Genomic DNA, 26,654 nt, shown 5'->3' on the forward strand with positions numbered 1-26,654 from the left:
CAGTTTCTTGTTCTCTGCTCCACTACCAATTGTTCCACCCAGGTGAACTTTTCCTTCTGTGTAAAAATTTTAAGTAGTTCTTGCTTTTATTGGTAATTTCTTAGTTAAATGTCAGATTTTGTTGATTTTCTTTATAAACTTTTATTTAGAAGGCTTTCTTTTTCTTTTCATGGAACTAAATGGATTTTAATAAAAGCTGTCTTGTGTCCAGGCTGGACTGTATAGTTAAAAAGAAGGGGCTCAGGGGCAAGAAGAAGAGCAGGAAGGAAGAACCAAGACCACTAGTAATGGTTGGAGAGCCATTATGTAAAAGTGGAAGTCCATCACACCAGTCATGCGTGTCCTGGCGAAGATGCTGTCTCCACTGCATCTGTAGTATAGGGGTATTCAAATCTGGAATTCAAGTTTAGAAATAGAGAATGTAGCTAATCTGTGGACTTTAAATTACAAAGGAGCCATTCTAAATATTTATAGGAATATGACCTTTTGCACAACGTAAACCATCGAATTTTTCACCCCAATTTTTCCACTGAGCACCAAGCATCTTGTTATATCCAAGCATATTATTCAGGCTTACCCTGTATTAGGTTAAAAAACAGTTTGTTCATGCACTGAAGCACAGTACAGTTCTGCATTAGTTCCTGTTGTGGGCACTTTGCTTCACCACCACTTAATCCATTTCAAAAGCAAAGCTAAATCATACAAAGGCACTCCTGAAAAGGAATAAGGATGAGTGTGGAGTGGAGCTGTTCTCCATTAGTTTTTCAGGACTGGTTTGTTACATACATAAGTCCACAGGATGGCATCAAATCTTGGAATATCCAGTTTTTATAGAGTTCAGGTGTGACTGAATTGGGTATTTTTGTTCATCCCTCTATAGAGATATGAAAGAGATATGAAATTCAAATATAGATCTCTATCTTTTTAAAGTTTGGAAATGTTCAGAGGCAGGATTTAGGCAATCTTTAATTCATGTGAATGTAAGCAATACTGTGACTATCTGAGGACAGTAAATATATCTCTCTCTTGTGATCTCAAGATCAGCCTATCTATTATCATAAAGCCCCTTCGTTGAGAGCAGGAGGAGGTGAGTGGAAATTTGAAAGAACAAATTCAAGCAACTGGTTTCCTTTCACTTTTAAAACCAAATAGTGAGAGAGGCATAAAAGAGCCCCAGTTTGGATGATAACGAAACACTGCTTTGAAGTTCTAACTAAACTGCATTTCTTGTTCTCTGCTGTTGCCTGTAAGACTCAAAAAATCGGACAAGCAATGATTAGTATATAATAATGTATGTTCAAATAGCTTATGGTATTATGAAAACAAAAATTCAAAAGGCCAATATACTGACAGTTAAAATCTGTCTAAGGGGCAATAGGAGGGAACCTTCACAAAACCAGTATGCTGATTGCATGCAGCCACCCTGCCGAGTTAAATCTTAAATAAATTATACATACATAGCTGTACTGGAGCTGAGAAATGAAACAGTTTAAAATGTTCCTGGTTCTGTGCTTTAGGCAAAGCCTATATCCTACTTTGTGTCCTTAAGGCATCAGACATGTGGTCTGTTGATTTGAGTACTCTGCCACAGTCACTGGGCATTACCAGGTGTTTCAGAGTCTGGTGGAAAAATCCAGCTTTTTGCTAGATCAGATATAGGGAGAAGTGTGGGTGATAAACAATCTCTCTTGATTCTATGATAAGGAATCCCTTTCTCTCAACTGCACCCCACCCCCACAATCCTCTCCACCCACTTCTAAGATATCTTGATGAAGTACTGAAGTGTTGCATATTTGGGTAGAGGTTTTTTCCACAGAAACAAATTTATGCATCCAAAAATTCAGTTTCTAAGCAGCTGAAATTCTTCAGGAATTTGGGTCAAATCTGATAAGTAATTTCAGCCAAAATAAAGATGAAAATAAAATTCTGAAGATCAAAATGATTCATTTCAATACATGTGAAAAAGCTTTTTGGTGGGATTTCCAAGAAGGCTCCATAACTATACAGCTAGTGACAAGGACTACTCATAGGCACAAAAGAGATCCATGTTCTTCTTTCTTCCTAAATTGAAGAAAAGTCTTGAATGTAGTTTTTCCTCTTCTCGCACCACATTCTTAGGCTGTATGTATGTACACATATGTACGTACATTCATGGAGCAGGATGCTGTCTGTGAAAATAGGTAACTCCATTCCACTCTCTATGCCAAGGAATATCTAAGTGTTTATGCAAAGCCTTGACTGGAAAGTGCTACTGACAAGCAGAACATAATGTTCTACTGGTTAGGGCAGATACTAGGATGTGGTACGCACACAGATCTGTGCTCCAGATCATGTTTCATTTAAATTGTGGTTCTCCTGATCTTGGCCAGTAGTTTAATCTGTAAGATACAATGGTAAGGAGAGTTTGGCAGCAGCACATTGTTTGGCAGCAGCACTTTTAAACTGCTAGCAGCACCTTCTTTTTGCCCAGCAAAAATACCCTTAAGCCACAGCTGCTTCTACAACTCCTCTTTGAACAGTGGAAGCTAAGGTTTGGATATGAGCTAGTAGAAGCAACTCAGAAGCCTTTTAATGAACTTTAACAGAGTTTGCTCAGTTTTTGTGAGTTTCTTGAGATCAAATCATACTTCCTAAATATCAACCACCTAAACCCCACATTAAACAAAGGAACAAAGAAAAAAGTTATATACTACTCAGGAGGTGATGTAGTTTTGGTCTTTGGCTAACAGAATCAATCAAACCACTAACTATAAACCTAGCACAAGAGGATATGAGCAAAACATGCTGCTGCTCCAGGCCTAAGTGTGCTGTTATGAAACTCTTGCTGTTCTACCAAAATCCGCTTCCAAAGTTTCAGAGTTAAATCACAGTGAATAAAAGCAAAATTTGGCCCTCACTTTTGGCATAGTATTGATTACTTGCTATATTTTTATCAGATTTGTTTGCTAGAATGGATACTACTTTGATCTTATTTTCGGAAGTGTATTTCAACATTACTTAGGCACAAAGAGAGAATAATGTGCCTAGCTTTCAGATAGCTTATTACCATTCAAATACTCTGTAGAGAAATTATATTAAAAGAAAAAAAACCAAAAACACGACAAAACCCCAACATTTCAGCTTCTGACTCATTTTAAATGGAGACTTATCTCTAAGTAATCAAAATTGCTTTGGTTGTGCATAGCAGCATTAAAAGCCTTGTCCACTAATTGAGTGAAGCGGCTCCAGTGAAGCAGCCTTGCCCCCTCATTATGTGATCTTGCTAGTGCTGTTTGTCATCATTGCTTGCTGGTCTCAGTCTAACTGTACTGCTGGTGCAAATTAATGGTAATTCATTATGACACGCTGTGTCCTTCCAGTGAAACAACAATATGGATCTCATACCACCTCCGCCCTTCCCTCTTTCCCTCCCCACACCTCCTCACCTCCTAGATCCTTTTCTCACCTCAAGATATCACCCTTGACTTAGCCTTCCAACTCCTAGCTAACTGATGTGTCAGGATGGTGTGTCAGGCTTGACTGATGGATAGCACCCTGTGCTCTTCTGCTGACACATTATGGAGACGTGTCAAATAAAAGACTGCTTTCTCGTGGCTCAGGCAGTCTCAGTGCTGATGGAGGACTTGTACCTCAGGGGAAACCTGTGAGTCCACACGTGTGTGATCATCCACCACCACCTGCAGCTGAAGAACACTACCAACAGTATGCTCCAACAAGCAGGAAAGATCAGTGGGTAACACTTTAATATCAGTTAGCTTTCGAATGTGGAGTTTTGGTATGTGACTACTGTACTTAAACAGTATTGGTTATTATTAATTCATTAAATTTTTGCTTCCATTCTGACTGCAAGAAATTGCCTAAAGACAGGAAGCATTAATTGGGAGCTCGGAACTCAAGAAATCCATGCCTTGGTTTTCATCAGATTTCTTTGTCATTTTTGTGACAGGCACTTAAGCTCCCTTTAATAATAATCTCTACTCATCTTTGGGTTATGCTGTCTTTTTGATTTATTAGCTGTATTGTGAGGGCTGTCTCTTGCTTTGCATGTATAGAGAGATTCTTACAAGGGAGCCCTGATTTCAGCTGGAGCTTCTGTCCCAGATTCTCAGCTGGTGAAAGCTGGCTGCGCGCCACTGAAGTCATTAAGTGTATGTGAAAGGTCTATGGTATATCATTGTTGTTGTTGTTTACATTGCTCGAGAGGGGGATCTTAGCTAGCGTGAACTTAGTCCATACCTTAGAGGATTAACATTCAGTTCTCAAAGATGCACCTTCTTTTCTCCCATCAGTTATTTTTATTTAAAATGAAAATGAATAATTTTTACATTAAAATTGAACTTTTTTTTGTTTGAAATATAAGCTTTGAAACAAAATATTTATACTTCTGGTGGGGGAAACTGTTAAAGTTATTTTCTGAGGGTAATGGTTTTTAGTAGATGTTTTGACTTAAAAATCGACCTACTATAATTTCTCAATTAAAAAAAAAAACAAAACAAAACTTTGGGGAGGAAGCATGAAAAGGTAGGAAGTGCAGATCAAACCATGGATAATTTGCCATCCCTTCACCACCCTCTCCCTCCCCGAAAAAAAAAAAAAAATCATAAGAATCCAGAGCTGATTAAAATCAAGGTTGTGGCTCCAGATTCATCCTACCTAATGTAAGGCACTATTCTGACGTCACCAGATTTGAACATTGTCATCTGAACCTGCCTTTGTACTTAACACAGGGAAATGCTTTGCAGCAAAAATGTTTCAGCCCCTATTAGGCCTTTACAACACATAAAGCAGTCTGTCTATCTCTGCTGGAGCGATTGTGGGCCAGCTGTATTCTTAACCCATACAGCTGAATTTAAGTTGGGTTAGTCATCACTTGCCAACAGGTCATTGACTCTGGAATGAATTTATTTTCTTTTTTTTTATTGGTAGTAATAGGTCCCCAAGATGATCTGTTCTCGTTGAAATATAATGTAGACCCATCTACAATGCTGTTCATCAGTATGGAGGTTAATGCCATTACTGCCATTACACAGAGGAGAAACCAGAATCAAGGGAAATGACTTGGCAGAGGTGAACCAGGAAAGATGTGTTTCCACCCACCCACACACCCCTCTGCCTGGTGGTGTTTATTAGGAGAGAGCAAAAGCAATGTTTTCTCTAACCTTAAGTCCTAGAGTCATATTAAACTTTCAGCTAATTAAGTTTTTTCTCCAGCGGATTCAAAGCTTGAAGATGTGATTTCGAACAGTTTGAAGCCAAGTAAATAGTCTCCTACAGGAGTCTGTGTATAAAATGTCACTGTACCTTGTTGCTGATTGTGTGATTTTGGGGTTTTGAAGTATGTCTGACAACAGCACTTCCAAAATCTACTGCATCCTAAAATATCTCTTATGGTTGTATGGACTATTTCATGCACGAGACTAAAGGTAAATATCTTGAAGGCTGTGTCCTTGTGGATATATCATAGAAGAGGAGGAGGCTACAGAGAGGAAGTGTCACTTGCCTTCTTCATGTTCCACACTGTGCCCATTTGGTAGCACCAACACCAAGTTAACTGGTTTTTAGCGTAAGCTCAGGGATGTCTCTGCTATATTGGAATAACTTCTCAGACATACAGCATATATATAACTGGTGATACAGCCAAAATGACTCTTACAGACACTGCAGGATCAGTACTAGAAATAAGGATAACTAATCTATCAAATGATTTGGGGAAATAAGATCTTAATTTTGCAGCTTCAGAAGGATAAAACTGTTGAGGTATTTAACCCTTTTCCAAGTGTCTTACCGGCTCTCTGTCAAAAGCAATGGCAAAAATCCTAACTGATTTCAGTACTGCAGGATTAAACTCCAGGTGTTGCAGGGCAATTGCATACTCGATGCAAAGAATTTGGGGGGTTTGAACAGGGGAAAAGTAATTTAGAGTATATATAATCATTTTTTTATCAGAGATTTAATTTGGTTAAGTTTAATCAGGTAGCTATTGTATAATTTAAACGGCTGATGATTGTTATTTGATAATAACAACTTACATTTATATAGTGCTGTATATCCCAAAAGGATCCCAGAGGACTTAAATACTCAACAATAAAATACACAACAAAGTAAACATTAATCACAATTACACTATTACTAGAAAATATAAGGATATTAAATATCTGTCATTTTGTGGCTTTCTTCTGCTCTCATTTGGATTCATTAGCCAAGCTCACTCAGAGTGCAAATGGACTATTAGTGGTTCTGCCATATTTGATGTAAGACATTTTCAGTACATGTATTGCAGTGAGAATAGAGAAGGGCAGAAAAGGGTAAAAAATACCCTTCTGAGGTTGCCTACAAAATCAGCTTCACTCATGCAGGTCACTTAAGTGTGTTGTTGTTTTTGAACTCTGTTGAATCACTTGGATTCATCCCTTTCTTGTTTGGGTGCTAGTTGTGCTCTGCTGAGCTCTGCGAGACTGGTTCCTTGTTAAATGGGAGGAGAGTAAACAGGTTATCATCTTTCAAATGGCACATGCCTACAACATCAGAGTGGGAAGTCATGTAGCGCATTGTACAACCTGTGCTGTTTTCATACATAAGTCTTGTAATAGTTTAAACTTCAATCCTGTTATTGCCATTCTTGGGTTATCAGTGTTAACACCTCACTGAGGTGAACAGAGCAGTTTACACTTCTCAAGTTGCTTTTCCAGGCTTTTATAGGTTCAAGCTCAAATTCCTTCACAGAAAGAGTTGTTGAGCACAGGCATAGGCTGTTCAGAGAAGTGGCTGAGTTCTACCCCTGAAGGTATTTGAAAGACATGTAGATGTGGCAGTGCTCAGGGATTTGGTTTAGTGGTGGACTTCAGTAGTGTTAGCTCATTGAGTCCCAGTATTAACCTTAAGAGTCTTCTCCAACCTTAATGATTCTATGACTCTAAGTGTCTAACTTTGCACTTTCTTTCCTTAAATGCATAACATCAATGCTGGAGAAAAAGAAGTTTGAGGGATGTTAATGTGTTCTATTGTAGCATCTCGGGTAGCAGTATCTTAAAACTGCAGGTGGAAACTGGAAAATCCACTGCAGCAGGCACTTCATGGACAGTTTGCATGATGGCAGTACCTGCCTTTGAGAGATCACTATCTAGGACTTGAAAAACATAAAATTGAGAATCCCAGAATTGTCTGGGAGGAGAATCGCTGAAGTGATGGGACTACTTCCAAAGTAAAGTCTTGTGATCACCAAAACAGAAGAAGGAGGGCAGATGCAGATTTTGTGGGTAGTTAATGTAGGTGGCTTGCTTTGGTATTTTTTCTTTTCTATTGTATAATAAATTCTAGATGAACTTCAGATTTCCAGAACCCCTGAAATCCTTTTGAATTATTAAGTCTTTTCAACTGTTGAGACAAGTTGTTTGTTTGCATCTAAAGATATGATGCTACTAAACATAAATTAAAGATGTCAGAGTTCTTACCCATCGAGATGATTTTCAGTTTCTGAAAATATTAATTTTCCTGGGTTTTTGGCCACAACATAAAAAAAACATTCTACCTTGAATAATTTCTTCTTAAAATCATAATTATTTCTCAATCTCAGAGCTTTTCTTTAGTTTCTGTTTTGACACTCTTAATCGTGTGAAAGGTGTTTGCTGATGCTGCCTTGTTTTTCAGATTTGTAATGAAGCATGAGGGATTTTTACATTTTGTGGTGAAAGTTTTGCATGGGTCTTACTGTAAATCTTTCACAATATCTTGAATTTGTTTATTTCTGGGAGATGGAAGAAAGGGAAATGGTGACTTACAGAGAAGTTTTCTGCTCCATTTCCTCTATGTAGCAGATGATAATTCTCAAGTACAAATGCTGCTACACCCAAGACACTAAGCTCTAAGTTTTGGTCATAGGTACATGCACTGGTGGCCTATTTACTAACCTGTAATCTGCAGCAATTTTTTTTTTTTTGTAATATAGTTAAGCGGCTAATCTCTGACTAAAGTTGAGCAAACATGCTCAAATCTATATGCAGGTGGAACTTTCTGAAGTTCCCTAACACAGTGTTTTGTATCATATCTTTCTGATCCCACCACAGGCAAGCATTGGTAATCAAAACCCATGTAACTCCCAGGGAAATGCTATAAATAATGCTGTAAATGCTATAATAATAGGTTGACTAATAATAATTGCACTTGTGATCATTAGATCTTCGAATAGGACCCAAGTCTTTTCACTCGTCAGTGGTACACAAACTAGTAGAAAAATGTTAGTTGGACAGTATTTTGTGTGTCATGCTATGTTCAACACAATCCTGTTATAAATGCACATATATGAAAAACAAATTCACCTTTTATACGGAGAGGTGTAGCTTGTGGCTTACTGCTCCACAGCATTTTAGGGAATTTCCCTCTTGTTCTCATTATATATATATCCTGCCTTATATGTTGAAAAGTCTGGGTAGATCCTATTACAAAAGAATCTAGATAACGATGTTATATGTTCTCCAAAATGAAATTGGTATTCTACCTTGGAGGGACTTTAAAATATTATTTTATCTTTTATGAACTTACTTTAAAGAAAAAAAAAACTTTTAGTTTTATCAGTTGGAATTTAAGGACTGAATTTGTAATTGCTAATCAAAATTTACCTGTGGGAGCAGCAACTAGACAGAACCTCTTGTTTCACTTGTTTAAACATAAATCTCTACAATTTGAGATTAAATAGATTTACCTGGGTTACTAGTAGTAGCCCTCTCTTCTCTGTGCCTTGAAGGCTATCTACTAAAAAATGAAAAGATGCATGCTTATGTGGGAGACAGAGATGTCAAAAAATGTGACTAGCTTTGTTGCCAGTATCATTAGAAATGGGTGGATTTTGTAGAATGGAAATGAAACGGAGGCTGGATGGAATAAATTTTTATTTGTAGTGAAGCCAGGTGATATTCAAGTTATTTGAAATCATAGTAGGGACTTAGGTACAATGTGATAATTGCAGTTATTTCAGAAGGAAATAAGTAAATAAAAGATAAGAAAGATAACTCAAGTCACAGCCTTTAATTTTTATTAAAGTTTGTGTTTTTAGAACAGAGGCAGAGGGTACCTGACATGAGGAATGTCAATGCTTTAGTGAAAGTAGGTTTCTGAGCAAAACTAGTCAGTGTTTGTGAAAGCATGAAACTGTTAAAAAGAAACTGCCACTTTCACGCTGTCACGTATAAAACTCATGAGCTGAGCAATGAAGTGTAGAAAAAGTCTCTGTTGTTTGCCCAAGAAAAGCAGTGCATGTGTCCTAGTATAAATGGCTCTGGGTTTAGTTTTTATAATGTTTGGTATCCATCTGTAAGACTCGAATGAGAGATGATGTAAATGAGAACATGAAAGTCCTGGGATTTTGTTATGAAAACTTTTTTTCAAAATACTTCTGCAAAACACCTTTAAAATGTTGAAGAAATACATTAAAACTAATCTCAAGAATGGGAAACAATTGGGAATTCTTATTACTGCAAATCCTATAAAGCATCTCCTTTGTATATTTATAGCATGCAGAAAATAAAAATAATAGCTGATTAGTAGTCTTGACTTAGACTGTTCCCTCCCCATATTGGATAAACCTCCTACTGATGGATCAAACATTTAATCAATCTACTAACATGGCCTTCAGCACTATAGTATCTGAGTGCCTCCCAGTGTTGGAACGCTCAATAATGTTTGGTTTTTCTCCAGTTACTCTGTACTCCTTAATTTGATTTTGTTCTTAGTTACACTGATGTAAATCTAAAACTACTCCATTGATCTTGATGGAGCAATCCAGCATTTATGAGCCTGAAGATCAGAATCTAACCCTCCTCCTGCAATTCCCTAGCTATTCTCAAGTTCTACTAATAATATTTCTTGGAAGTTATTAATTTGCTCTCTCATTTATTTTCCCTGTTCCTGCTTCATCTTTTCTTCTTCTGCTGCTTTGGGTGTGATCCAAAGTCCACTGAAATTGCTGTCAGTCTTTCTATTGATTTCAACTAACTCTGGTTCAGTTTCCCATTTGCCTCTCTCTCTCCTTTTTTCCCCTCTGTAGGCCCTGAAGGTTCCTGTGTGAGTTTGTGTCTAAGTAGAGAATTCCAATTAATTAAAGTTACATAGAATTACATGTATTACTACAGTTCTGTGAATAAGCATCTTGCTGTACTGGGATCCTAATCCCCATCTTTTCCTTAATACCCAAATTAAGGAAGCAAGGAAAGAAGAGTATTTCCTTGTTTCCCTCAGTTTAGTTTTCCTGTAGTGAGATCCCCTCTCCCTCTCCTCATATTTTAGGGAGACCTTTGCTAAGGGCCTGACCTGAATTTGTGGAAAAATGATTGGAGAAACCCCACTTATTTCCCTGAGATTTTTTCTCAGGATAAAACTGAATGAGAAGAAAGTTTTGAATGAGATGGTTGTGGCTCTTCCTTTGATATATTTTTTCTTTTCTTTCTCCTCCCTGCCTTCAGTGTTGGAATCAGAAGAAAACAAAAAGAAGAGGAACTGAGAATTTAAGCTGGGAGACTTGGCAGGTAAGATATGTGTTTTCTTACTCGCTGGCGAGGTGGTTCAGCTGGGCTGGCTCAGATCTGAGACAAGGCTTGCCCATGACCTGCAGAGTCAGGTTGAGTTCTCTTTTCCTTCACAGCCTTTCTGCATAACTGCGGGCAAATGCTTCACTTTGTTGGTTCCTCACCTGCGATGAAGGCAGAAGTGCTTCCATGCCAGGGAAAGGGTGGACTGAGAAATGCAATAAAGGCTGGGGAATAATAATCTGGAATAATAGGTGGCAGCATGTACTTGGACAAAGTTGGCCAGTTCAGGGGTGGCAACTGTTGTGTGGGCAGCTGAGCTGGTGTTTGCATTACTTCAAGAAATGTTTTACTAAGGTACTTGTGTGATATCTGTAACTTTGCTGCATTCTCTTCTATGAAGACTCATTTGATTACTTTAGTCTCATTTCCTCTTCTACATGGTTTTTAAACAGGGTGGAGGTGGAATGCAGTATAATCAAGATACAACACTTGCTCTCATGTAAAAACTGTGCTGAAAGGACAATAACAACTTCGGAAAGCCAAGCACTGAGGTTAAAAACTGGTTTCCAAGACTGATCCAAGGGGCTTACTTGAGGTATATCTGGGGACAAAAGCCATAACCAGGCTACCAGTTTTCGAACCTTCCTCTGAACCTTGAAGTGCCAGAGTGCTTTTTTTCAGAGGAAGAGCTTGAAGAATTTTAAACATAATATTCCTTAAGCTTTTTATTGGAAAAAGTTGTACTGTTTCCAAAATGCTCAGCCTGTGGCTGTCATGCATCATAGATAAATCAGCCAAAACGGCAAAATATTGGCAGAATATGAACAACTGCAGGTAGTTGTTTAATAGCTTCTGTCAAGTAATCTTAATAACAGGTGTAGCTACTGATCCAGTCAATTATATACATTGTTCTGCAATCTTTTCTGGATTCTTACTGAGATAAAGCTATTGATACGTAAGATGCGCCTGAGTGAAACTGCGGTAAGAGTCACTATGACTGTCTTAAAAAACAGAGTTTATCCAAGCAGGCAGTGACTGATGTATTTCTGCTTCTCTACCTCTCTTCATAGCACGCTGTAGCAAGAATCCTGTATTTTCCTCCCCCTCCTACAAATTTGTGAGAATACATTTGAATTTTAATATTCAGTATTCCAGAAGATGTAAATAACCAAAATAAGTATTGGCCATTTGAAATTTCCTGCTGGGTCCACCTATCATGCTTTGTCTGACATGGGGATAATAAGCTCTGTGGGTAGCAAGTGCCTCCCTTACTCATCCGCACAGCCTTTAGCATAGCACTGTTGTACTGCTTTTTGGAGGGGGCTTTTAGCAACACATCACATGAGAAATAACTAACTGCTGTGGCTGAGAGCTTGCAGGCACGTAGAGCAAGCTTGGCTCAAACTCAGAGGTCAAAAGAAGTTCGTGGCTGATAAAACAATAAATCATTTTCTAATCTGAAATAATTTGGTCCCTAGCACTTATGAGAGGACTTATCAATGCTAACTAAATGGCAGCATTGTAAAAACAAATTTTCAGTTGCAAAACTTTTGGTCTGAGAATGAAGTATTTGTGTTTTCACTGCATATGTCACTAATAGACCTCTATGAAGCTGTACATGAAGATGATTAAGGATGAGTTGCTTGGTTTGGAAAAATTTATCTTCTGGGTTTGGATGTTTCTGTTGTTTTAATTTGCTAGTGCTTTATTGGTTTCTTGAAATTTTCAGAACCATATACTGGCATCTGTTTCTTGCTGTGAAGTTACATCATCTCCATGCAAACCAGTGAAATGCATCAGGCTGTCTCCTTATGTGTTCTGGGTCATATGTTTAGTATTAAAGCTCAGTTTCTGTGCTATTTCATAACAGTTTAGTTGTCTGCTAGGAACTGGTAGTTAAAGTATGGCAGACTTGACATAATTCTTCAGGCTCAGCCTCTGTTTCCACTGCCTTTGATCAGGATACATTCAACTCTCAAATATTTACAAATTTGTTTTCCTATGTACTCCTTTTGATTTTCATAGCTGTGCCCTTCCACACAACATGAAGAGTAAGTGATTTCTTATTACAGTTCCTTAGCATATAACCATTATGTTACTGTAAACTCTGATCAAATTTGGACTGTAAGTGCCAGTATGAACAGAAAGGCATGGTATTCCCTACAAAGAGTTTGCAGTTAGTGGTAACAAGTGACATGAAAAGGTGGAGATGACAACTGTCAAATACAGCATGTTCATGTATATACAAATATATGTATAGACGTATATATCCTTGTTTATCCCTCCAGTTTAACATCATATTAAAAAGAAATGACAGTAGAAAGATTAATCTCAAAAAAAAAAATTTGAACCATGTGGCAGAACTTGTCTTACTGATGGAAATGAAAAGCAGAGATTGAAATAGAGGGGATGTTGGTATTTTTTCTGGGTAGGTTGTCTTAGTCATTAAAAACAAATGATTCAGCCTTTTCCCAAATAAAGTTAGAATTTTTATGACTCCCCTCTATATGATTTTGATGAGAAAGAGTGGGCATTGGTACAGTTGCAGAAACTTCCTCCACACAGATGTGGTAAAGCATGTTAAATCTGTAGTCTGCAATTTGGACCCCCATTGTAGGCTGCAGAGTGTAGTTCTATGAAACAATGAGAAGTTTGTCTGAGGTTGCACACTCACCTCAGGTCTTGCTTCTAGTTTGATAAATTCTCATTATACTCCCATTTTCTGTTCTAGATCTGGTTTCGGTCAACCTGAAAATTTGAGTCTGTTTGTGTGGCAACAGTAGGAAGTGGGCTGGGAGAAATTGCTGTTACTGTATTACTTCTCCTCCAGAAAGTCTCAAAATAAAACCAACTGCTAAATTGGTAATCTGCAAGCTCACAATATTTGCATACATTTCTGAGTGTGGCTGTGAGAGGGAGGAAGCCCCTGTTCTTGCACACCATTTGTTTTCTGTGTCATCCTCAACTTTGAAATCTGAATTTTTCATTTGCATGGAGGCTCTGGTTATGGTTTGTTTTGTGCTAGTTTTTGTAACCAGGACTTGTTTGCAAGAGTGGTTGGCGAGTGGGGTACCTCTGTGTGACTGAATATTTGACTCACCAGGTGTAAAGGAGCAAGTCCAAGCATACTGTGACGTTTGATTGGAGTGTTCATATTTGAGGGTGATTACTCTTATGTCTTCGTGGATTTCAACTGCGAGAACAGTCACCTATAAGAAGGAATTAGGATGAATTTATAGCACTGAAGAGACTTAGGATAAAGTTCTTGTCCTTTCCTTTTGCACCCAGCATTATCTCAGGTAACTGAGAATCAGTGCAGACTATTCACAGATTACACAAGCTAAAGTAATGCACATCCTCCACTGATATATCCATGAAAATAAGACCAAACAGGAAAGGATAACTAAAGAAGCTGAGTGCACCTGAAAACATGTGAAATGTCCTTTCACATGACCCATTCTGACAACCAGAAACTATTGGTTTAAGTTTCTCTTCCTAAAAAAGTTTCAATGCAACCAAGACCACGTATTTTTTAAATAATCTTGAAGGGTTTGAGTATCACATTATGTGGGATGGGTGGAGATCTCTTGCCTAAGTATCGCAAGCAATGAAAATCACATGTGTCTAAGGAATAGCAGAGTAGATGACTGATCAAATGTGACCTCTTGCTGAAAGCACTGTTGCTAGGGAAGCTGAGATGAGATTGAAAGTGCGAAGGTGTCACTAGAGTCTTGGCGAAATTAAACTAAATGAACAAGTTGGGTTTTATATGTGTCCTGTACATGAGTACACTTTAGATGCATTATTTTCTTTCTGAAAACTGGTTAATGCGGGTGAATCAGTGTTAAAAGCTCAAGCGTTTCGTTCAGGCTTCTTGGTGGAAAGTCCTGTTGCTGTTTCCAGTCCTGGTCTGCAGGATCTCACCAGCCCTGGTGTAGTTGGGCCCTCTGAAGGGCAGGGTTTCTGAAAAACTTTGCCTTTCTTTGGCTTTGAGGCTTATGTGTGGGTGTGAACTTCTTGCTCTTCTTTTTTTTTTTCCTTTTTTTTTTTTTTTTTTTTGAAAGGGGAAATGCTCTTTATTTAGGAAAAATAAATTAGTCAAGAGCTTTCCATCTTTCTGTGCATGTTTAATTATGCTGCTTTCCACAGGGAGGTGTTGGTCCAGCTTACCTGGAGGTAGTGTGCCTCTGGACTGTTTTTCAAAGGTCATGAGTAAGTCTTCTTTTAAAGCTGGCATGCCGTTGTGGGCACCTGAGAACTTGTCAAAATCAGCTAATGAGCATTTTCAGTGGTTTCCTTTAAGCATCATTTAAAAGTTAGTTAACATTCCAGCAAATACAGCTTTCAGGAGGTGTTAAGCTTCTCCAAAATACAGGGCCAATGCAATGGACAAATCCTTCTTTCTCTCTGGTCAATATTGTGATCTCTTACAAAGCTCCAGGAAGGTTTTGTCTCCTTTTCTGCTTCTAGTAAGATACCTGTTCAACAGAGAAAAGAGACCACCTTATTTAGCAAATTCAGTTCTGAAGTGTAAGTAGCTCACATGAAGTTGCTCAAGTGAAAAATCATAGGGTTTCATTTCTAGAGTTTTAATCACTTTAAAGAAAAAGACGTTAAACACAGAGGAATCTAACTGTGTGAATAAGTAAGCACATATAAGCATAGAAAGATTTAATCAAGCAAATAAACTTGCATAATGGAAGGATGTGAGAATGTGGATGCACATGCTTTTCACATGAAAAACTTGGTGGTGATGGAAAGAGTGACCAAACCGAGCTTCAAAGCCTGCTCCCATGGGGCCGATAAGGCCTGCGCCCAAGACTTATAGCTGCAGCCACTGGTGCAGGTGTGTGTTTGCTCCACGGCTTCTCCGGAAGGAGGACCTCAGATTTCAGTGCCTACACTTTGTTGATCAAAGTGCATTTAGACTGTGGCTTCCTCTGAGAGGAAGCAAGATCTACCAGAAAGTTATCTGGATGATTTGTGTTGGTTATCCACCACATAAACTCACCACAGAGTAGCTCACAGTTGTTATGCCATTTCCTGATATAGCAAGGAGAACATCCAAGGTTGAGTGCAAGAGAAGGAGAACAGAGAAATATTGGTCAAGAGCTTACAAAGTTATTTCCTGTCGGAAGACATGATATCAAGTGAAATGTTAGTAAAAGGGATTTCAGATTTTGTCGCCGTTGCTGCTGTTGTAAGAACAATTATAAGCTTTCCAGATTAAGTCTGACCCCTCATCCTGAAATACCATTTCCAGTTATCATTAGGAAACCAAGTGTTGGTAACATACTCGAATGCTCAGCAGACTTCTGGCTCTTCAGTATCTGGACCAACTCCCAACGTTAGGAACAGGAGTCAAATGGTCATCCTTTCTCCTGTGTTAACACACACACCGCCATTAGCAGTCTGAAGGCAATTTTAATAAAATACATAGCCCTGCTGAGCTGGTCTCAGAAGATAAATAAGCAGTGTAGAAAAGAAGCTTTTGTTTAAAAGTAATTATTTAAACTATGCATTACAGGTAATTTTCCTTTACCAGTAAGCAAATGCAATCAGAATTTCAATAATAGCTTTGTGTTACTTATCTAGATAACATGATATTGTCATTTCCAGGAGCCTAAAATGCTGTTTTATTTTCATTTGTGTCAAATATAAGGGTAAATGAGACCTGAATATATATATTAAAAAAACCCACGGGTTTTGTGTAATTTTCTGAGAGCAGTATTTTGTTTTCCAACCTTTTATAGTAAAATAACAATCTAATGATAGTTTCATAAAGTGTGGACTTCAAACAGTAGGGCGAGGAGCATCTTATTTTGTGGTTTGTGTAAACATGCTACATTTCACAGTTGACAGAAAACACAATCTTTTGAAGAGGTTTGTCAACAATAACTGTAACAGCATGGTAATTTTATAATGTACATGCAGATGTAGCCTAACACTAAGTGCTTCAACCCATATCTAGCTAAGAAAAAGCAGAGGTGGTGTTTTTTACCCAAGAGTTTTTTCACTTTCAGAAACTAAATGAAAAACTTAGCCTCTATGTTTCTTACTCTCAGCATTATTTCTACAGTGCATACCTCTGTAATGATCACAAAACAGTTTGTTATGAGGAAGATGAAGCAACTAAGGGAGGAAGGCAACTATTTTTTTCTTTTCTTGAAGAAGTAACATCTCAGTATCAGGCCTTTACCTGAGGGGCATTTTGTTTCAATGAAAACTTTTCCATTATTTTTATTCTTATTACAGATATTTGTACATGTTCTATTTCACTTATGGATGAGGGAGGGATTGCTGCTTTAGGAGTTGACAGACTGAAGCCCTGATTGTGCAGCTGAGCCCATGTGGGGTTGTGTCATGGTTTAAACCCAACCACAGACCTCGTTCACTCATTCCCCCCCCCCCTTCTTGCCCTCCCCCTGCTCCTGGAGGGACGGAGAGGAGAATCGAAAAGAATGCAACTCCCACGGGTTGAGATAAGAACAGTTTAGTAACTAACGTATAACACAAATCACTACTGCTACCACCAATAATAATAATGGTAAAGGAAATAACAAGAGAATACGATACCACCGCCGAACGAGTTCGACCCCCCCCTGCCGAAGAGAGAGTGTGCCCTTCCGGGTGACTCCCAGTTACCTCCCTGGGCATGACGTGCTGTGGTATGGAATACCTCGTTGGCTAGCTTGGGTCAGGTGTCCTGTCTCTGCTTCCTCCCAGCCTCCCCTCGTCCCCAGCAAAGCATGAGACTCACAGAGTCCTTGGCCAGAATAAACATTACTTAATAACAATTAAAAACAATCGGTGTTATCAGCTCTCTGCCCAGGCTGGAAGTCAAAACACAGAGCTTGCACCAGTTACTAAGAAGGAGCAAAACGGCTCCTGGTAAACCCAGGACAGGTTATCCTCTGTGATGCTTGGCTGCAGCCTCGGTTTCTAGCTAAGAGCTCCATGGTGTGCTTTGGCTGCAAGAAGTAAGGCAGAAAAGATACGTGAGTGCATTAAGGGCAGTTTTCAACCAGAATTTATGCCTAAATTCTGCATTATCCCTAACCTAAGTGTTGTCTTATTGGATGTCTCTAGGCCTTTAGAAATGCCTAACCAGTTGAAGGTGGAGGCCCAGGGATTAGGTGGATTTTTAGATCATTTACATCTGGCTGTAGTCTGTCTGCACCAGAGTTTCCAATTACTCCAAATGGAGAAAATAGCATTTCCTTACTTCAGTGAAGATTTGTGAGGATCAATGTGTTTGAGATTGTGACAGTAGGATATATCTGTAACTTACATAGGTAATAGATCAACTTAAATACTTTTAATAAAAGCAGGCACAATAATTCATTGCTCCGTCACAGGAATATTGTGACGCTTAGTGTTTGTGATCTATGTGGAAGGGGTTGGGATCTTTTGATTAAAAAGTGATATTGCTATAGCTGTGTGAATTATGAGCATGCCTGTTTCCATGCTGAGTTTACTTCTTGACATAGCTATGGTGAGCAAAAATTGTTGTTCCCCTCTGGAAAGTTTCACCCATTTCACACCATGCTGCCGCTTACTCGGCTTTTTCCCATTTCTGCTGTCTGGAGAGAAGGATAGTGCCGAGGTGGAGGGCAGAGCAGGCAGCAGATGCTAGGCAGGGGTCTTGCTGCCGAAAAGACCGTCCGATAACAAGGTACTGCTGCGACTTGGAGCTGGCAGGCAGAAATCAAAATGCCACCTGTTGGCTGTGGAAAGAGCTAAAGATTTGTCTCCAGCAAGTGACAGGCGCCAAGGTACTGTCGCCCATTTTCTAATTTTAGCAGGAAGGCTGGCAGGGATCTTACCTAGACAGACAAGTGCTGTTTCTGCCTGGGCCGATCTGCTGCTGCAGGTCCTGTTCCAAATTGCTCGGCTCGATGCCTCCCCGGCTTTTGGGAGGTGGTGTGCTGGCGGGAAGGAGAGGGGAAACCCCTACCCTTTTCTCGGAAGGCTTATGAAAGTTTTGAGACTGCTTCGAGACAGTAAAACTCATACCTTATACTAGCTGTCTGAAACAAAGTGTTCGTAGGAATTTTATAGTAACCCAGTGATTGATTTACAAAGCCCGATTAAAGTGTCTGTGATGGTTGCACATGTATGAGAAGCTTCTGTGTGTCCTCTCACCTGGTGACTTTGGTGTGGTTCCAGTACAAAAGCAGAAGTGGTTTACAGGGAGCCCACCAAAAGGGAAAGAGAGCAGGTCTTCCCCCTTCCAAAGTGACTGGGGCTTGTGTGATCATTACATAGCAGTTCTGTCAAATTGCTCTTGTTTTTACTTTTGGTTTTGGAAATAAGTTTCTAGGAAAGGAATGAAGGAGTCTGAAATAGTTGTTTGGCTCCTCCTTTATTTGATTCACAAGTCATCTTCACAGCTTAGAGGCTGTGCTCTGCGATGCATTCACCTCTGCCTCTTGCAGAGTAGCATAATATTCACAGCATTGCTAGGAACTTCTACAGTAGGGAGCTGGTTGTTGTTTTCAGGTTGGCCTTTTTTGGTACTCTAGCCTTTTCAATGGTCTTGGAGCCCTTTAGAAAGGGAGGCGTGGTTGAATATACCTATTTTTCCCTTGAAGAACCCAAGGCACGAGAAAGAGGTGGCAGAAGGTTTCAGCAGCATATCCAGGAGCCAAAGTCCCCTTCTGGTGCGTGGCTTGGTGATGCACATGCACACACTTACAGTTGGAGGCTGCCTGGAGAAAGGGGCAGCCCTGTTCTGCCACCCTTCTGCCCTGGCCATATGCTCCTGCAGCTCCCCTTTGCCTGGTGCTGGGCTTTTCTACCGCACTGTTAGCCCAACCAGAAAGTTAAGCAGGCAGAAAACTGACTTTGGGAAACAGTGAAGCATATTCTATGGGGGTTTAGCTCACTGAGCTGGTTCCCTGTGAGCTCAGACAAATGCCAACAAGGCACTGTTTTAGTACAGTCTTAAAAAGCAAACACAAAGTGACCTGTCATGTTTTGGAATTACCTATAAGGACACTGCAGCTAATAGTGTAGCTGTACTTTTCTTCAAATAGCCCATATTTACATATGATCTTAAGCTGAAGAGAGCCTATTGTCATATATTATTACTGCACTATTAACACTGGCTTTTATTAATGTGTTTTTCATTCTTGTAATAACAACATGGCCAGTATTTAGCTGTTCTGGGCATTACATAATAATTGGGAGGATCCTTTTATCAAACAAGGCTGGAGACGGGCAGTACAGAAGAGCTGGCATTTATTGCGTATTTTAAAGATTATTTTCACCATCTCCACTAAAAGCTATACTTGCTCCAAGCACATCTTGTTTGATGGAGGGTAAGTTCTGCCATTTTGAGAGGGGTAGTTTTTACTTATAATTGTGAATGTGTTTAGCCACATGAGGCTGTCAATCAGCGAGACGAAAGCCCCGTAGGATTATTTCTATAAGTGGCCAATTTCCCCCACCCCTTCCCTTCAAATCAAGGACAGATGAAAGGTCATGATTAAAACAGTGACTTTTTTATTTTTTATTTTTGCTCCCTAAATTGTAAGTAACAGTTTGCAACTGTTTTTCTACCAAGATGTCAAAACTGTATTTTATTGTGGGGAAAAGGGGGAGGAAGAAAATTATAAGTTCTTGAAAATGCTGGCAATTTTCCAAATGGTTGTGTTGAAATTTATTTTAATTATTGTACTTGTGTCAGTTCCTAGCAGGGGTAAGAAGGGGTGAAATAATTCACTACAGTATTACACAGCTATGGATTAAACAATTAACGGTGAACCTCTGTATCCTATTAGTATATTTGAATTCATTATTTCAACAAATTGTTTTATGAGCCAGTGACTAGTGGATTTAACCATTTATTTTGTAGTCAAAACAGAACAGAAAAATAATTGGCTTGCTGAAGCACATCTTTATGTGTATGAATCTATCCATGGAATTAACCTGAGAGTCAAATAATGCAGAATGTCATTAGGAAGTTATTTTGGTTTTCTTATGTGCGGTCAAGGAACAAACTGTTTGGGAGGGTTTTGGCAGCTAAAGTCTGGTGATCTTTGCAACAACTACCATCCCGAAAAGTGTTGAGGACTTTGGTACAATCAGAATTTCCCTGGAAAATATCTCAATTGGCATTGTATGTGGTGTTCTTCTCTCAAATATGTGCTAACCTCTCACGAGCCAGAAATAACATTTCTTGACTGATCATGACATATAGGTAATTGCCAAAGTAAATACTTTTGTGAGAAATTTGTGGTCTCAGTTTTGTGTGTTAAATCTATTAACAATGACCAAATATAAAGACATTCTCAAGAAGTACAACAGGGCTAATTATCTAAGCCCATGAAGATGTCACTGCTCCTCTTTGCAGTTCACTTCTAATGCCCTCATGATACCCTCATGGAATCTGGGCCAGATGAATCTTCATAAATGTTATTTATGGTAAATATTTTCTTCTCAAATTAGGCATGAAACCAAGACACTGTCTTTCTCTGTCATTAGCTAACACATTTATCTTGATAAAGAAGGTAAAATGGGTAATATTCTAATCTCAATAGCTTCTGGTTTTCCATTTAGTGGGTTTTTTCTACAATGGTATGGTTTCCTTTTTGTCTTGAAGAATCCCTGTGCTTTTGGTAACATGATAAAATGTGTGTCATCTTCCACTGCCACAAGGGATATGTAGTCAGATACTTACTCCATCACTGATGATATGAGTGCTACAAGTAATACTGGGTGACTTCAGCCATCTTTACACTAGTATACAGTTAATCCACAAATTTGATAATGCACAGGGCCCATGCATTAGGTAGAGTTGACTAAAGAATGGACAGTGAAGTGAGTAATTTCTGGGCATAGTTTGTAACTGCTAAAGACCTCTCAAAGAAAGGTCCTGTGATTGATGTATTTGTAGTTTATATGACCTTTTTTTGCCATTTGCTTTCATTCTTTTATGCTGAGATGTTGCAAGTTTTACACTTAGGTGAAGAGCTTCCTTTTTTTTTTTCATGTGAGTAGATGAGCAGAAGGTGATGGTGCCAGCCTCCTTGCAAACTTTGAGGTTGGCTAAGAAAATTCACTATTGTTTCTGGTTGTGGTTTGGCTTTTTTCTTCTTTTTTTATTTTCTGTAAGTATGCAAATACTTCTTTGGTAGTCTACTTAAATTGCAAGCAAGATTCTGAAAGAACCTCCTTAAGTGTCTGTGGTGGTTGGTGGAACTGACAGTGTATTCTGCTGCACTTCTGCTGCATACTGTTCTCTTACTTTCCACTTCTGGGTGAGTCACATAAGTATCTAGTGCCGAGCTGTAGGACTAAGAGTGTAGCATGAGATAACTATTCTCAGGGTTTCTTCAGAGCATCAAGGGTGTTGATGTTGCATATATGTGTTGCTGTGAGCTGCTTATCACTGGGTGCATTGCTGGGAAGGAGGGGTAGAAGCAGAGGTGTTGCCCAGGCTTGTTATGAAGAAAGGCGCTCTCTTGTTTCTTCTCCTACTTTGGTAGCCCAGATTCACTAAAAATAAGATGTTTCTTGGTTTAGCTTTTTTAAACTTGATTTCTTTGTTGACCTCTTTTCAAATGGCAAAATGAAATTAGGGGGATGTGGAAAGAGGGAAGGTTTGGCTGCCAACTGAGGGGAATATTTCAAGGGTCCTAACTTTCCATTGTACATAGATAGTGCAAGCTAAAGGTCCGCAAGACAACTGATGTGAAGAAAAACACTTAGATATGGTGTTGGGAACATTTGCGCGGTGTGCCTGTATAAAAATATAAACAGTAGGCCATTTAAAGGGGTGAAAAGGAGTGATAAAAAGTAAATTTTTACATTCACAACTCTTTCCTTCCCTTTTGGTACATGAGAGGAAAAAAAGACGATTTGTTTCAGAACCTTTTCTGTAACTCTGTAAAATGATTTATAGGCAAGGTGTGCTGTATACAAGAGCTTTTACTGGCTGCCTTGCCAATGAATTAGGGCCCTATTCTACACCAGAAAAAAAAGATTAAAATAATGTTAGCACTTTCTTTGCAGACATACCAGGCTTCTGTGGTGCGGAAGTCAAATGTAAATTCTGGCTGAATTGGACCCTTATGGAAGCGGTGTTCAAACAGCCTGTGAGGAGAAGGGAAACCATGCAGGTTGTGGGCCTCTGCATGCTTCAGAGTCCTTCCATCATTGCTATAATTCTCTGCAAACAAACTAATAAAACTTCCTATTGACTTACACTTGTGTGTTCTTTGAGCAGTTATTTACAGTCTACCATCAGCAGATTAAAAATCAATTAAAATCCATAGAAACAGCCAAAGTTACATACTCCTCTTTGCTGGTAAAGATTTTTTTGAAAGATTTTACATTAATACTTGCTGCTTGATATTACGGTAGATAATGCTAGATATTACAGTAGATAATGCTGCTTGGTATTATGGTAGAAGATAATGAAACAGATTCAGTCAAAGTCTATGCCCCTTTAACTCCACAGATGTGTGCATCTTTAATTTTACAGAAGCCCTGCTAAGAACCTCTTATCCTCTCTGCCTCTTGCCCCCTGTAGAAATAAGAGAATTTATGCAATTCATTTAACTGAAATGGAGATGTTGAAAGCCTTTCAATACTATCATGATGGATGCTATTGCAAATGTGTAGGGAAACAATAATCTTAATGATAAAATGGCAAGTTTAATACCAGTACATTAGAATGGAAAGTGAATTTTAGTACCACTAACACATTAAAATAAAGGAGACTTTGATTTGTATTCCTGATTTTCCATGGAAGCCCCACAGACTAATTTGGTTCCATCCCACAATTCAGAAGGAGGCTGCATGGTCTCAGGGAGGCGGTACTGGGCAGGGATTGCAGAGACCTAGTTCTGCCAGTGACCTGCTCTGGGGGATTTTGGAGTGTGTTGGGTTTGGTTTTCTTCTTGAGTTTCCTCTCCGTCTGTTTGCTTCCCATTCTTTGCAAGTCTAATCTGTTTATACCATTAAACTCTTAAACATAGTGCTTCTTTTTCATTTCTTTGTAGGTATATGCTCCAAAGACTAGAACAAGTATCATGACTATTCAGTGGCATAATAATATTATTCATATGTAGACTGGAAGGATGTAATCTAAATTTCTAATTACTGTTTTTATTCATCCTTTCTGTTTCGTATCTTAGTGCAACTTTTATCTTAAACAAATTTTACAGTAACTAAAGAAGCCGTGACTTCAGTGCACTGCAGTGATATTCAGGTATCAACCACAAAAGGCAGTGCTGATTAGCAAGACTGAAAGCCCACTGAAAAATTGGGGGAGTGGAGGGGAAAGGCATAATTAAGGTAACTTGTGCAACCTTAATTTAGTCCTCCTGTGGGTGTGTATGTTGGTAGACTGCTCTATTTGATACAGCATAAAGATTCTCTTAATGAAAGACTCCAGAAAGGCCAGAAAGGAGTTGCTTTATTAGAAAGGAGTCTGAATAACACAGAGTAAATAAGGCCGGACTTTTACAACAAATGCTGAAAATAAACAAAATATGAAATGACTGTTTGTTAAGCAAGCAGGATATATCCCGCGGGTGACATTTTAGATAAAAAAGACTGACATATTTATAGACTACCATGATACATATGCACAAGACAAGTGAATTAGGATTGCACAGTCAACTTAAATCCTGCAGTTCTCTCTTTCAGTACTTCACTTCGCAACCTGAAGAGTGTTTATGTATGGGGGAAGGGGGGGAAATGTCACCCTGTCCATCATACTGACTCCTCGTTGTTGTCGTTGTGAGAACCTCACATCCAGCTGCAGTGATTTCTGTTCCTTTCTGCCTACAGGAGTGTAGCTATAGGCTGCTGCCCTCTCATCACTCTGGAGAGAGGGAGGATTGTCAGAGTGCTGGGGAAGGAGTGCAGTTTTTTTTCCTAAGCTGTTTTCGCTGTTTACCCATCTCCACCAGTCAATTCATGGCTTGTCTATACTCTTAATAGCCTTCTTGCCTTACTGCCTTTTTTTGAACTAAATTGGTTCTGGACTCCACATTTTAGTGGATGCTGACAGTCTCTGCTTGTCTTCATCTTGCTCCCCAGACTATTAGTTCAAGTTTTCCATATTTCTGGTTTGTCCTATAAGAGCCCCAGTTACCTTCTCACATTATTCATCAACCCTAGCTCCGAAATCCTCCTCTCCTGGTTCTGTGGAATTCTCAGTTTCCTGATGGTATCCCTCAGCACCTCATTCCACTGTTGTTTTTAGTAATCTAGTAATTCCCTTGTTTCTCTTTCCCACCACATTTAGTGGCTCAGAAAACCACAGTCCCTTCACCTCAGTGTGAGCGCTGACTACACGGGTAAGCCCACTTCTCTGCAGGTGCCTGGGGCTCAGAGATGCTCAGGGCTCTGTGCAAGCCCAACGTGATCAGCCTTGGGCATCAGTAATAGCAGGCATGTGCCCAGTGAAGGTGGGATCCTAAAATTACTTAAGTTTTTCCAGCTAAGAATATTTTTGGGGTCTTACCTGTATTTGTAAAGGTTCACACATTTTCTGATATGTTTGCCTAGCTCCATCTCCAGGTTTGTATTGTTAGCACTAACAGATTAGTTTGCCTAAAATTATTATATTAAGATACTGAAGTTCTTCTGCTTTCATTTTCATTACTGTGTATACCTCCTAAAAGCTGTCCAAAAATATGCGTTTTGAAGCTATACAAAACTACTGTTGTTTTCAATAGTGCTACCATTTCGTTCTTGGAACATCAAATTGCTTTACTGCTTTCAGGATTGATTGGACTACCTTTTTCTGCTCTGAGCCCTGACTCATAACAATTAGCATTACATATGTGCTAAATTGATTTCTCAGAGATGTTTTTCTGAGAGGGATTTTACTTCCCAAGAATTCTCGCCAATGGAGACTGCTCATGTGCTGGGGTATTAGATAACAGAGTATCAGAGTCTGTCCTTCATTCCAATCCCATTCAAAAAGAAACAAAATCAAATTGATGATGTTTTTCAGTATTTTACTTGAATCCAAAGAGTTGTATTTCCAGATAAAGTTAAGGTTCCTATATTTCTGAGTTATTGCAACATAAAATATTAACTGTCCTCTTAGAGCTATACACTCTTTCAGATATTTCTCAGCATATCATTTCTCTTTTAGATATCTGACCTTTCTGTAATTCTTCTAATTTATGGAGTAGTGCAATTTATCTTTTCTTTACACATCTCAGGGTGGCTGAGTGGAAGGATGGGAAGGATGCATATATCTCCTTGTTACTTTTTTCTGACTCGGTGTTTAGTCATTATTTTCAGTATCATTTAATCTGTGGAAAGTTTCCCCATATGTCAGACACATTTTAAACATGCAGCTGAGATCTATACTACAGTAAGCCCTTTTCAGATACGATGCTTAGCAAAGGGCAGAGTTCAACCTACAGCATTTATGGAAGTGAAGCTTTTTCAAATGCTGTTATTTAAAAAAATACCAAAACAGTGTACTCCTGTTTTGCTAAGCATGTAAATCATGTTTCTCTATGTACCTCCTTTCTCTTAGAAGCATATATCTTTGTGTTGCCTATCACAGTTTAGGTGAGCATACCTAAGCTGTGGTAGCCTTTGTTAACAAGTTATCATATGTATTAAAAGTTCTTGAAAGAATCTAGTAAGTACTGTTAAGCATAGAGATGCAAGCTGTTGCTGAGGAAGTTCACATGGTAAATATCCGTCCATGCTTGCGGATGGTATATCGAGTATTACTGTATGTTCATCCTCTCTGGCCATCTGCTACCCAACACTGTTTGAGGCAGGCTTTGAGCTGATCCAGTAAGTTTGTTATGACATCAGTGCACGTGGATATGTCTAAAATTATCAGCTGGTTGTAAATCAATAATGTGGTTTTGTACTCATCTCTTGTTCTTCTAATGTATATGTAATAAATACTTCCTGTTTGGTCTGTTGTTCAAATTCTGTGTTTGTATGTGTATGCATAAGTACAAGAACATGTGAGTGTTTCTATGAATGTATAATACATTATAAGCCTATGAGGTCCTGGTTCAGGGTGCATACAATGCATAGTAGTCCTCCCATAGGTTTCAGTGCATATTGAATCTCAAACTTATCAGTAATAGTTTTAATGATGTGGCCTCAATGTCAAAGAATTTATGGAAGAAGCAT

The 26,654-nt window shown here is 38.9% G+C and overlaps 1 protein-coding gene and 1 long non-coding RNA gene across 13 annotated transcripts in view; one reads left to right on the forward strand and one right to left on the reverse strand.

Annotated features, from left to right (window-relative positions):
• Positions 1–26,654, forward strand: part of SOX5 (SRY-box transcription factor 5) — a 651,142-nt gene that overhangs the window by 183,731 nt on the left and 440,757 nt on the right. For 11 of the 12 annotated variants that reach the window (XM_065683868.1, XM_065683903.1, XM_065683877.1 and 8 more), the window contains one exon: positions 10,455–10,517. The gene's annotated coding sequence lies outside the window, so the exon portion shown is untranslated. Of the gene's footprint in view, positions 1–10,454; positions 10,518–10,972; positions 11,116–26,654 lie in introns of all 12 variants that reach the window. The other variant, XM_065683944.1, reaches the window with a different exon arrangement.
• Positions 347–16,033, reverse strand: LOC136016578 (uncharacterized). The gene is made up of 4 exons (XR_010613658.1): positions 15,817–16,033; positions 14,691–14,998; positions 13,621–13,729; positions 347–393 (listed from the first exon to the last, which is right to left on the reverse strand). It is a non-coding gene; the product is annotated as an uncharacterized LOC136016578 (long non-coding RNA).

This window comes from Lathamus discolor, chromosome 1, assembly GCF_037157495.1.
Source record: "Lathamus discolor isolate bLatDis1 chromosome 1, bLatDis1.hap1, whole genome shotgun sequence".
In the NCBI taxonomy this organism is placed as follows: Eukaryota; Metazoa; Chordata; class Aves; order Psittaciformes; family Psittacidae; genus Lathamus; species Lathamus discolor.